Here is a 12,381-nt window from a genome sequence, read left to right on the forward strand (position 1 = left end):
GAAAGCATCTTCTAGAACCTTTAATCAGCACTGGGCATGAATGTGCGTGCGTGTGTACGTGTGTGTCTCTGTGTGTGTGTGTGTGTGTGTGTGTGTGTGTGTGTGTGTGTGTGTCTGTGTCTGTGTGTCTGTGTGTGTCTGTGTGTGTCTGTGTGTGTGTGAGCACGTGTGTGCATTCATGCAGGTGTATGTGGAGATCATCAGAAGCTAGCCTCGGGGGATGTTTCCTCCCTTGCTATCCACCTTTTAATTTTTGAGATTTGCCAAGGAGGCCAGACTGGCAGGCCAATGAGCTCCCCAGATCTGTCCACCTGATTTAATTACATTTCAAACTCCGTGACAAAGGCAACTTATAGAGGGAAGAGTTCATTTGGGCTAAGAGTCTGTCCTGTTGGAGCAGCAGGAGGCAGGCATAGCAGCTGGAGTGGCAGCTGAGGGCTCCTATCAGAACTGCAAGCAGGAAACAGAACCAGGCCCACCCACAGTGATGTACTTCCTCCAGCAAGGCAACACCTCCCAAGCCTACCCAAACAGCACCACCTACCCGACCTGGTTTTCAAATGCCCAGGACCATGGCAGACATCCCATTCAAACCACTGCACTGTGTCTAGCTCAGGTTCCCATGCTTCTGTGATAAGAACTTCACGGATGAGCCATCTCCTCAGCCCCCAACACCTCAGCATCCCTGACCCCACCCCCATTTCCATTTGTGTGGAAACAGACCTTCTCTAGGGTATTGTAAGGCTGACTTCCAGGAACACCAGTCGCCATCACCTGAAGACAGCATTCAAAGCACACTGGTAATTGCTGCTGTTAGAGCAACTTGGGTGAGCTAGATGTGGTCCGTCTGTTCATGTGCTTCTAGGGGAACATTGAATGAATTTTACTCGTTTTTTTTTTTTCTTCAGAACCTATACTCCGTCCTTACATTAAGTATAATTAGTTCTGGCCTTAGAACGTGCTTTAGGGATGGAGATGAGTATGGGGTGACTTGTGTGTTTGGACAAAGCTCAGCCAGAACCTTATAAAACCATGCCAAGTATGCTGAGCCTCTTGCAAACAGTGTTTCTCTTGTTTTGTACATCAGAAAGCAAAGTCTGCTTCCATAGATCATGGGAGACAGAGTGTCCTCATTATTGGTTGGACTCAGATTAGACTACTCTGACTGAATGATGACTTCTTGGTCACCAGTGGTTTGGCAATTATGACCCTAGTTACTGCAACAGAAGGCAATTGTTAAAGTCAAGGATCCCTTTGTTTTAGTAACGTTCCAGTCCTTTGGCCCCTTATTAGATATCAAATGGATTATAGAATTTGCCCTTTTCCTATCTCAAGAGAACATTTTAGACTAGCGTTGTAGCATAGTTAAGGGATGTGTCTTACATCCTCTCCCTTGAGAAGTTCCCATCATCCAAATGTGTGATGTGTTTGTGTGCATGCACACATGCTCATGCTTGTATGAATGAGTGTGCATGAGCACAGATACATTCAGGGAGTATAAACACAAGCACTCCTTCCTCTGGAGAGTGAGACATCATGGTCCAACTTTCTGACTGCTTATTAACTCTCGTTCCACCATCCAAGGTAATAAAATACAGAGTATGAATTTGTGTTCACGAAGCAGGGACTCATACGGCTGGTGATAACCCTGACCTGCATCCAACACTGAATGGAAGACTCGGTGAAACCAGAAAGGAAGGCTACCCATTAAACATGCATGACTGCTCATTAAAACACGCCTACACCGATGTTTTTGACCATATTCTCTGCAGGGAAAGTGCAGGCTTAACAGTTTACTTTCATTGTCTGCATAAGACTTTCACTAATTCCCAATATTAAGAAATCGCTGAGCCACTCATGGTAGTGCATACCTTTAATCCCAGCACTCAGAAGGCAAAGGCAGGCAGATCTCTGTGATGTTTTTAGGTCAACATGGTCTGCTAAAAAGTTCCAGGACAGCCAGACCTATTACATAGAGAAACTCTGTCTGGAAAAACCAAAACTAAACAAAAAAAGAAAAAAGAAAGAAATTGCAATCTGCTGAGCAAAGCAAAAAAACATGTGCACCAATGTTATATCTAGACTGAGCAACGTACTTTTAGTTACTTTTCTTAAAACCATATTCGGCGCTGGAGATGTCAATCTGTTGGTGGAGTATTTACCCAGCATACATAAAGCCCTGAGTTCAGTCCCCAACAGAAGCTGGGCACAGTGACACAGGCCCCTGATCTCACACTTGAGGTAAAGGCTAGAGCAGTGGTTCTCAACCTTCCTAATGCTGCAACCCTTAATACATTTTTTTTTTATGTTGTAGTGATTCCCCGACCATAAAATTATTTTATTGCTACTATAATTTTCTACCGTTGTGAGTCATAAGTGTCTCATATGCAGGGTATCTGATATCCAAACCCTGTGAAAGGACTGTACAGGTCCCAAAGATCTTCATGTTGAGAACCAATGGGCTAGGGGTTCAGAAATTTAAGGTTATCTTTAACTACATAGCAAGTTAAGACCAGCTGAGGATATAAGAAACCCTGTCTATAAATAAATGAATTATTCAAGTGGATTGTGTTTGGTATCACATGAAGGAAGACACGTTTAGGGATTTTCCTTGAGATGCCAAGTGTGCTGTTTAAATGAGGAATGTCCTAGTGTATTTGAGCACTTGGTCCCCAGGTGGGGTTCCTGTGTGGAGAGAGGCTATGGAACCTTTAGAAGGTACACCCTTGCTTAGGGAAGTGCACCACTAGAGGTGGCCTTTATGGCTTAGTCTTGTTCCCCCCACCACGTGATATGCGAAGAGTATGGTCAGCTCCTGCCAGCATGCTGTGCCTTACCATTATGGCCTCCAGCTCTCTGGAACCCTAAGTCAAATGAACTCTTTTCCTTACGGTCATTGTCACCTTCACTGTTCCCTTGCTGTGAATTGACACCGCAACTCTTTTAAAGGAAAGCATCCCATTGGGGCTGGCTTACAATTCAGAGGTTTCGTCTACTGTCATCATCGTGGGGAACATGGTGGCAGCCCTGGCAGGCATGGTGCTGGAGAAGTTGAAAGCTACCGCCTGATCCGCTGTCAGTTAAAGAACTGGGCCTGGTGTGGGATTTTGAAACCTCAAAGCCTACCCCCAGAGTTGTTTTCACCAACAAGTCACACCTCCTAATCCATCCCAACTGTGTGAGCTTCTGGGGGCCATTCTCTTTCAAACCACCATTGTGGGTTTCATCACAGCAGGGGTAAAGTCACTAATGCAAAGTCGTCTCAGGTGCCGAGCTGCATTCAAGTTTTTGCAGGTACAGTGAATGGCTCTTACCTCTGTGTAGCTGTGAATGCAGAGAATAGGAATCCTAGGAAACAGGAAAAAGCCACCTTCTTGGTAGACACCTTACAGCAGCAATCTGAACAGCTGTGCCCCAGTCCCGCCCCACCTTACAACAGCTGTGCCCCAGTCCCCTACCCATCTTCAGGATTCATTCAAGACTCCTTGGAACTGAACTTTAGCCTTTACAGTATTTGTTTCTAGACCCAATGCCTATAACGAAGCTGAAGTGGAAGCGTAAGGGTTCTGTGGAAAGTCGGTTGGATGATGTTAACATGGACACAGCTGAAAGGCTAAGGCAGACGTTCCTCAGGAAGGAACGTTTCGCTGAAGCAGACACAAGAGAGAGGGTGTTCTGCTAAAGTACGTGAAAGGACACGTGATGAAGGATTCTTTGCTAGTGACGTGCATGTGTTGGTCCGCCTTGAGCTGCATTTGTGGGGACTCCATAGAAAGAAACACACCCCAAAAAAACCTTTCAGTGATGTGGCAGTTTGTTGCCGCTTCCAAGGACTCAGGCTGATTGGCTACATGTGTTGAGGCACATGCAAGACCCGTGCTACGGCAAGACCCATGGAGGACACATGATGTTTGGAGGGTATAAATAGGACTCCAGGGAACGATGAATCTGTACAGCTTGCTCGTACAGATATCTGTGCAACACTCGTGTTCGTGTCTCGAGTGTTTGATGATCTTTGCTTCCCTGAGACAGGCAGAGCCGAGGACTTCTGGTGTTCCTGTTGGTTCCTCCTGCGGACTCGAGCTGAGGCTGAGGCCTGGCTGCCTCTGCTAGATCACATCAGCACTGTCGATCTGTGTGGCTACCCTGACCTGGACTGCTGGTGTACACATGAGGTGTTTGTGAGTGGATCGAGCTGCCGCTGCTAACCTGTGACCCCGATTTCCAGACTACACAGATGGGAGAAAGGTTCTCTAAAGAACCTTTCTAAACAGGTCCACTCCCCCATATCCTTTCTTTTCCACTCTGGGTGGTGGGTGGTGGGTTACAAGGAAGGTTAAAGCATTTAAGGACCATCATTTAAAATAGGTTTTTAAAAAAACTAAAGTTACACAAAGCTGACATAAAATAGGTAACAATACAAGAATTGGATGAGGTTGGAGAGATGGCTCAGCAGTTAAAAGCAGCAGAAAACCAGTTCCCATGGTGACTCACAACCATCTCTAACACCAGTTTCGGGGATCTTCTGCCCTCTTCAGGTCTCTATAGGGACTGCATGCACATGGTACACTGATAAAACTTGCAAGCAAAACACTAATCGACATAAAATACAAATGTTATTTTTTAAAAAAAATTAACAGATTAATAATAAAACTAGAGCAATTGTGGTAATATAATACACAATTACTTAAAAATGTATGAATTATTTATTTTCTGGAACTTTCTCCTTAATACTTTCTTACCGTAGCCATCCAAGGGGCACTGAAACCACAGAAAATGGAATTCTGTATAAAAAGAGAGCTACTGTTCACTAAACACTCACTCCAGATGAGGAATATGTTGCTACTTAGTTCTGTTATCTGGGTTATGTTTGCCTCATGGTAGAAATTCAGTTCCAATAAAAGTTGGCATTAATTTAAAATACTAACCTGCTGAGGAAGGTCACATCCTAAGTGAGCAGACCGTCCTCTGAGTAGCATGACAGCTGAGACAGCTATGTGCAGGGAGGAATGGTTTAAGCTGAATAAGAACAGTAGACTGGGGGTTGGGGATTTAGCTCAGTGGTAGAGCGCTTGCCTAGCAAGCGCAAGGCCCTGGGTTCAGTCCCCAGCTCCAAAAAAAAAAAAAAAAAAAGATCAGTAGACTGGGGCTGGAGAGATGGCTCAGTGGTTAAGAGCACTGACTGCTCTTCCAGAGGTCCTGAGTTCAATTCCCAGCAACCACATGGTGGCTCACAACCATCTGTAATGAGATCAGATGCCCTCTTCTGGTGTGTGTGAGGACAGCTACAGTGTACTCATATATAATAAATAAATCTTAAAGCAAAACCAACAGTAGGCCAATAAGAACAAACCTCCCACTGATATTTACTCGGATCAGAAGGAAGATGGTTCGGTAAGTCAAGGAGAGTGCCCCTACGCCTGAGGACCTGAGTTTGATTCTCAAGTCACACACAGCAAAAGGACAGAATCTACCTCTCCAAGCTGTCCTCTGACTTCCCCATGTGTGCAGGGCTGTGCAGATGCAGGCAGACAAACAAAATGTATTTTGTGGGGCTGACCATTGGGAGTAGGAAGAAATTGTCAGCTGTAAGGAGCTGAGAACTCCAGTGTTCATCTGTAAGTAGGCCATACGCTGTTTGTCTACTCCTTTTCTTCCCTCTAAGGCACCCATAATAAAGCCTTGCTTATCACAGCCATTCAGCACATGGGCTCTCATAGCCCAGGCTGGAGTTAGACTTGCTATGTAGCCGGGATAGTCTCGAACTTTTAAGCCTCCTGCATCCACCTTCCCAATGCTAGGCTTACAGGTGTCATCCTAGAACTTAAAGCCTGGTTTATGAGGTTATGGAGATCAAAGCTAGGGCTTCCTGAATTTTGCCGCACACCCTACCATCTGAGCTCCATACTAGCCCCGAGGCAAATGCATTTGGCTTCATATCTTTGGTGGAACTTAAAGATGGACAGTGGATGCTCTAAGGTGGCACCTGATGAAGAGCGCAAACCCAGAATCTTAGCTCGAGGGGGCCTTGCATGCTAGATGAGCAATACACAGACATTCGTTTCATCCGTTACTGTTCTACCAGCGTAAGTAATGTCATAGAAGAAACCATCAAAAGCTGAACAGACCCTTTTTATAGCTGGACACACAGCCGTACATTTTCGGGAAACATATTATTGCTTACATTTGCAAAACAGGCTGTGCCCCTTGCTCCTTAGGGCCTAACGGTTCTTGCAGGCTTTGACTTCCCTGGAATGGATTGTGTGACCTGGGGTGGCTGGGGCATGTCACAGCAACAGAAATCAGCCAGGACAAACAGTCTGTCTCCCACTCCAGGCGATTGTGATGAGCTCCTTAGAGCAGACTGGGAAGCCAGAGCAAATAGCTCAGCTGTATCACACACCTGTCTGTTATGGAGAGCATCCTCGTTTACTCCACAAAGCTTGGCAGTATGTGTGTAGTACAGACTTGGTCATTCTAAGTTAGTCAGTTGTCTCCTTAGAGCATCGGTGCACAGAAGGCCTTTTCTGTTCCTCAAGTGCGATGCTCAATGAGAGGAGAAAGTGAGGTTCAAAATCTACACACACACGCTCTCCTAGTCTGTTTGGTCTACTGTGACAAACTACCTTGGACTAGGAAGCTTACAGGCAAAAGGAGTCCATTTTGCTCAGGTCTGAAGGCTAAGAAATAGCAGATTTCCTGCTTTTTAGATGGTGTGGTGCTTAACTTTGTCAACTCAACAAAGAATCACCTGGGAAGAACGTCTCATTGACCCTGTCTGCATGGGGCTGGCCTAGGGTATATCTGTGGGGCAGTTGTCTTTTTATTTTATTTTTTATTTATGTGTATGGGGCTGGTTCAGAGACCAGGAAATGGCACTGGATTCCCTGGAGCGGGAGCCCCACATGGTTGTACAAGGTTCAACATTGGTGCTAGAAACTGAGCTGCAGTCTCTAGAAGACCAAGAAGAGCTCCTAACTTCTCCTTTCTCTGCTGACTTTCTTTTCGTCAGAATATTTTATTACAGCAGTGGAAATGAAACCAGGACAGTATAATTTCAATTATTCAAATATTGCTTCCCCTAACACTTTCTGATTCCATCCCAACACTATCACCATCATGTTGAAGATTATCTCAACACATTTGGAGGAGGCACAGTCCATACCTTAATTTCACATGCACATGCCTACACACACACACACACTCCAATAAGCAAAATTAAAGACCAAAAACATACAAGAGTTTGGACTCGCAGGGAAGATAGAGTATCCTGTCGATGGCTTTTTTTTCCTTCCCCACTTCTGCCTGTGGCCAATGCATGTCACTTGTCCTCCACTGGAGAATACTGTGTTCTGTGGTCTGCGGAGGTCAGAAGGGCCAGAACCTCTGCTCTCCTGCTGAACTCACCGTTCTGCTGACATAGTGCTGTTCATCACAGCGAGGCTGACAAGGATGGGGAAAGCATCTGGCTGACGTCCTGATCCACGGGCCAGCATTTCCTCCTGTGCACAGGAGCCTGCCGTGGCTTGTCTGGAAGGTGCAGGCAGTCTACCCATTCATGAGCAGATCGGATGTCCCAGTGTTGGCTTGGGATGATACGACACCACACTCATTCATATATCTGCTTTGTAGTCTTTAGGTTTATCCCCAGAGTCACTTTTGGTGGCCCCTCCATCTCAGGCAGAAGCAACTTCAAACGCTGCAGAACATTCCCCATGCTCAGGTCTCCCGACCTCTTCCGCTTGCTTCCCAGACTGTACTTTGGCTCAGCTCCCCACAACCAGGAAGGATTTTTCCTCTTCCGGAAGAGGCACAGCTTGAATGATGGAGCCGAGGCTGTTGGAAGATTGTAGCCTTGTTCCTGTTTGTCAGAGTCCCAGCTTCCTACAGGGACAGAGAGCTGCCCTTTTTTGTTGTCCAGTCTGGAACACTGCTGAAAGGTGGCACATCTTAAGTATTCTTTATTTCAATATGAGTTAGGGAAAAACCACTTATTTGGATTTATTTATTTATTGTGTCTCTCTATGAATAAGGAAATAATAGGTAACTTCTTTAGTGGAAAAATTAACATCCTAATGGTTCAAAAGTTGTCCCACCATGCACTACAGAGTCAAAAACTTCCATCAGCACACCTTGATGGGGCTGGTTATGAGCAGAGAGAGAGAGAGAGAGAGAGAGAGAGAGGTTTTTTTGAACTACTAGTCCTAGAAGCCACAATGCAAAGTTGGTGTATCCAAGGACCTGCCATTCCAGCATCTGGCACGGCCTTCCATGTAGCATCAGCTGGCCAGGAGTCCATTTTTCCCCACTTGGCATTGCTCTGACAGAGGTAAAATAAAGGCCCTAAGTGATCTGTCCACGGAAAAATGCACCCTCGTGTTTTCCAAAACTGGGAACTGTAATTGAACCGATGATATCTTCATTTTCACACACACTAACTCTTCCAGATCTGGAACTGTGGCTCTGGCTGACTCTCCTGGCAGGCCATTCCATTGCTAAGGCCATTCCGTACAAACAAAACACATAGTTCCAGACAGATGCTCATGGCTGTATCCTAGTGCCCAGTAGGGCTCTCTCAGAAACACCAGCCTGGGCTCCTGCCCTGCACCATCAGACCCTGCAGCACTCTCAGAGCCACATCCCTGTTGTAGGTGGCAAAAACACAGCTCAGACCCTTTGTACCAGAGTTCCCGTCTAGAAGGGGGAATGTAATTAAGCAAAGGTTGTATAATGAGGACATTGGCATGGGGTCCCTCGAGGAAATTCCATGCTGGAGGTAAAGATGGGTCACCCACAGGAACTCTGGCTTTAGAAGAAAAACTGCCAAACTATGCACAGCATTCTACCTGTCTGTCTGTCTCTGTCTCTGTCTCTCTCTGTCTCTCTCTCACACACACACACACTCACATGTTGTAAAGTTACAGTAAACAAGATTAAAATAGATTGATGTGTGTGTATGTTCACACGTGTGTATGTATGCTCATGTGCACCCGATATTGATGTTATGTTGTAAAAATATAAAAAAAAATTTTTTAAAGTAAGGTTGTCTTTTATCCCTGGTAGGTTCGGCACCATGGTGCCCCAAGATATCTGCTGGATATCTTAATTCTCAGTCAGCAAAGCTTCTCACCCGCTCTGCTCCATCCCCTATCACACTGCCAAAGGCCTCTCTCTGAGCCATCAGCAGTCTCACTACCTATCCAGTTCCCAAGAGGTTTCCATGCCAGAAACACACATCCCAACTCTGTGGTGGCCCAGACCAGCCGCCACACACTTTCCTACATTCAAACCGTCACATACAAGAACACACAACACAATAACCTTTGGCCCAATTGGTAAAATATAATTGCCCACCTAAACATACAAAGCCCGGTACCATCCATCCCTTAAGAACATTAATAACAACCTGTAAATACACAGAGCGGAATCTTAACATCACCTGCCATGGCCTCTCCCCTCTCTCCCCGTCTCTCTCTCTCTGTTCTAGTCTCCTCCTCTTCCTTCAAACTTCTCTCCCGCCCATCCTTCCTTCTCATCCAATGACAGGCCTCCTTCTATCCTGTTCCTGCCCTCACCTGTATTTTAAAATTTAAATGGGAGAAGGTTCTGGTGAAGTCACCTGAGTCCTGAGTACTGACTAAAAAGCTGTCCTTGGGGCAGTAGAATTAGCTTCAAAATACAGATAACTCCAGGGCAAACCACAACAATGTTGTCTTACTTGATCTCTTTCTACCTAAATCATTGAGGTAGCATCTCCCAGTTGACCTCAGAACCCACCAATACTGGTTAGTCTAGCTTGCCGACTTGCTCTGGGGACCTCTATCTGCCTTCCCAGCCCTGGGATTGCCTGCCTGGCATTTACATGGGTTCTGTGATCTAACTCCCAACCTCACACTCCCACAGAAAACACATTACCAGTGTTTCCCCATCTCCTGTTTCTTCTTTTAACGAAAGCCTTACGGCTGGAGGCCAACAGTAGCTTCAGACATCAAATCTATTAACCATGGGAAGCCATTGACCATGGGACAAAATGCCATTTTCAGCAAGTCTGAGCCAAGGCCGGGAATGATCAATGGGAGGCAGGAGGTTGTAACTAAGTGCAGGCAGAGCGAGCTTGCAGAGGAGAGGAAGTGAAACATCAGGACACACGTTGTCAACTCACTTTCTCAAAGCACAGCGTGGCCTGGCTCCCTTTAACTTACCAAACCAAACTGACAAATGCAGGCTCAGGTATGAGCTCAGCTGAAATTCTGCAGGCCAAAACAGATCATTGTCAGGGCAGTTGGACTCCCGGGGCAATACTAATGGAGGAGTCCCTTGACTCATAGTTAACAGTGTGACTGAGGATAGAAGACGTTGTGAGGACCCGAGTGTTAAGTGTAGTGGGAAGGTGCTGGGAAGGGGGACACAAGAAATCTGACTTCACCACGTTGGGCAACACTGAAAACTGATTGGGGCTGTCGGTCTGGGCCTGAGCATCCTACAGGCTGCCTTCTGACTCAGGATTCTGCCGGCCATTTATCTAGATTCTGTGAAAGCCAAGAACAGAAGCTAGGAGCCTACTTTTGCTTCAACAACTTTGCATCAACACTCGTGTGCACTTAAGCCAGTCACAGTAGTAGCTTCTCCACTGATGTGAAACCTCAGCAGAGCCTGTTCACCTTGACTTCACTTTTGAAAAGAAAACCAGCGACTATGTTATCCATGAGCCGGCATGCAGCACCACCTAGTGTCATGAAGTCGTGTGTACCGGTCTTAGTGCTGAGCGTCCAGCCCTGACCATCTTTTTGCAGGGTTCCAGCCCTCTCCAGTAGCTGGTGCGCGGTACCTTCCTGCCCTGTCTGTGCCTTTCCTAGCTGATGTCTTATCTATGGGCTCCTCTTTCTCCTCTCATGCCTTTGTCCCTGATCTTTCTTTTTCTGTCATCTCTTTCTGGAAGAACATCAATTCCCATGGGTCAAACCACCCACTGTGAGGAAAACAAAAACAGAATAAAACAAAAAACAGAAGCAAACAAACAAACAGCTTCTTCAACAAATGGAACTGGTCAAACCGCTGCCTGCATGTAGAAGAATCCATATAGATCTATATTTACAACACTGCCCAAACTCCATATGAAGCAAAGACCTCAACATAAAGCCATGTACACTGAACCTAATAGGCAAGAATATGGAGAATAGCTTTGAACTCATTAACACAGGAAACAATGTTCTGAACAGAGCACTATTAGCACAGACACTGCGAACATAGTTCATAGCTAGAACCTCATGAAAAGCTACTGTATAACAGAGGACACCATCAGTCAGACAAAATAACAGATTACGGAATGGGAAAAGGTTGTTTTTTTTTTTTTACCAACAATAGAGAACTAGTAACTAAATATCTAAAATATGTAAAGAACGAAAAAACTGGACATCAAGAAAATAAGCAACCCAATTAAAAATGGGGCGCAGATCTGAACAGGAAATTTTCCAAATAAGAAATACAAATGGCTGAGAATCCCTTAGAGAACTGTCCAATATCCTTAGTCGTCAGAGAAATGCAAATCAAAACTACTTTGAAATTTCATCTTGTACCAGTCAGAATGGTTACGATCAATAAAACAAGCAGTAGCTCATGCTGGTGAGGATGTGGAGTAAGAGGAAGACGCCTCCAGTGCTGGAGGGAGTGCAAACTTGCACTGCCACTGTGGAAATCAGTGTGGTGGTTCCTCGGGAAGATGGGAATCTACCTACCTAAGATCCAGCTATACCACTCTCGGGCATATACCCAAGGGGTGCTTCATCCTACTGTACTCTACTATACAGTAGAATACTACACTACACTACACCACATTACGCTACACTACACTACACTACACTATACTATACTACACTACACCACACTACACTACACTATACTATACTATACTACACTATACTAACTACACTATATTACACTATACTATACTACACTACACTATACTATACTACACTACACCACATTACGCTACACTAGACTACATTATACTACACTACACTACACTATACTACACTACACTACACTACATTACGCTACACTACACTACACTATACTACACTACACTACACTACACTATACTACACTACACTACACTATACTACACTACACTATACTATACATTACTTGTTCAACCATGTTCATTGCTGCTCTATTCATAATAACCAAAAATTGGAAATAGCATAGATGTCCACCAATGGATGAATATATTTTAAAAATTTATTTATTTATCATGTCGAAGTGCACTGTAGCTATCTTCAGACACACCAGAAGAGGGCATCAGATCCACCATGTGGCTGCTGAGATTTGAACTCAGAACTTCTGGGAGATCAGTCAATGCTCTTAACCACTGAGCCATCTCTC

The sequence above is a fragment of the Rattus norvegicus genome, chromosome 4 (assembly GCF_036323735.1).
Source record: "Rattus norvegicus strain BN/NHsdMcwi chromosome 4, GRCr8, whole genome shotgun sequence".
NCBI lineage: Eukaryota > Metazoa > Chordata > Mammalia > Rodentia > Muridae > Rattus > Rattus norvegicus.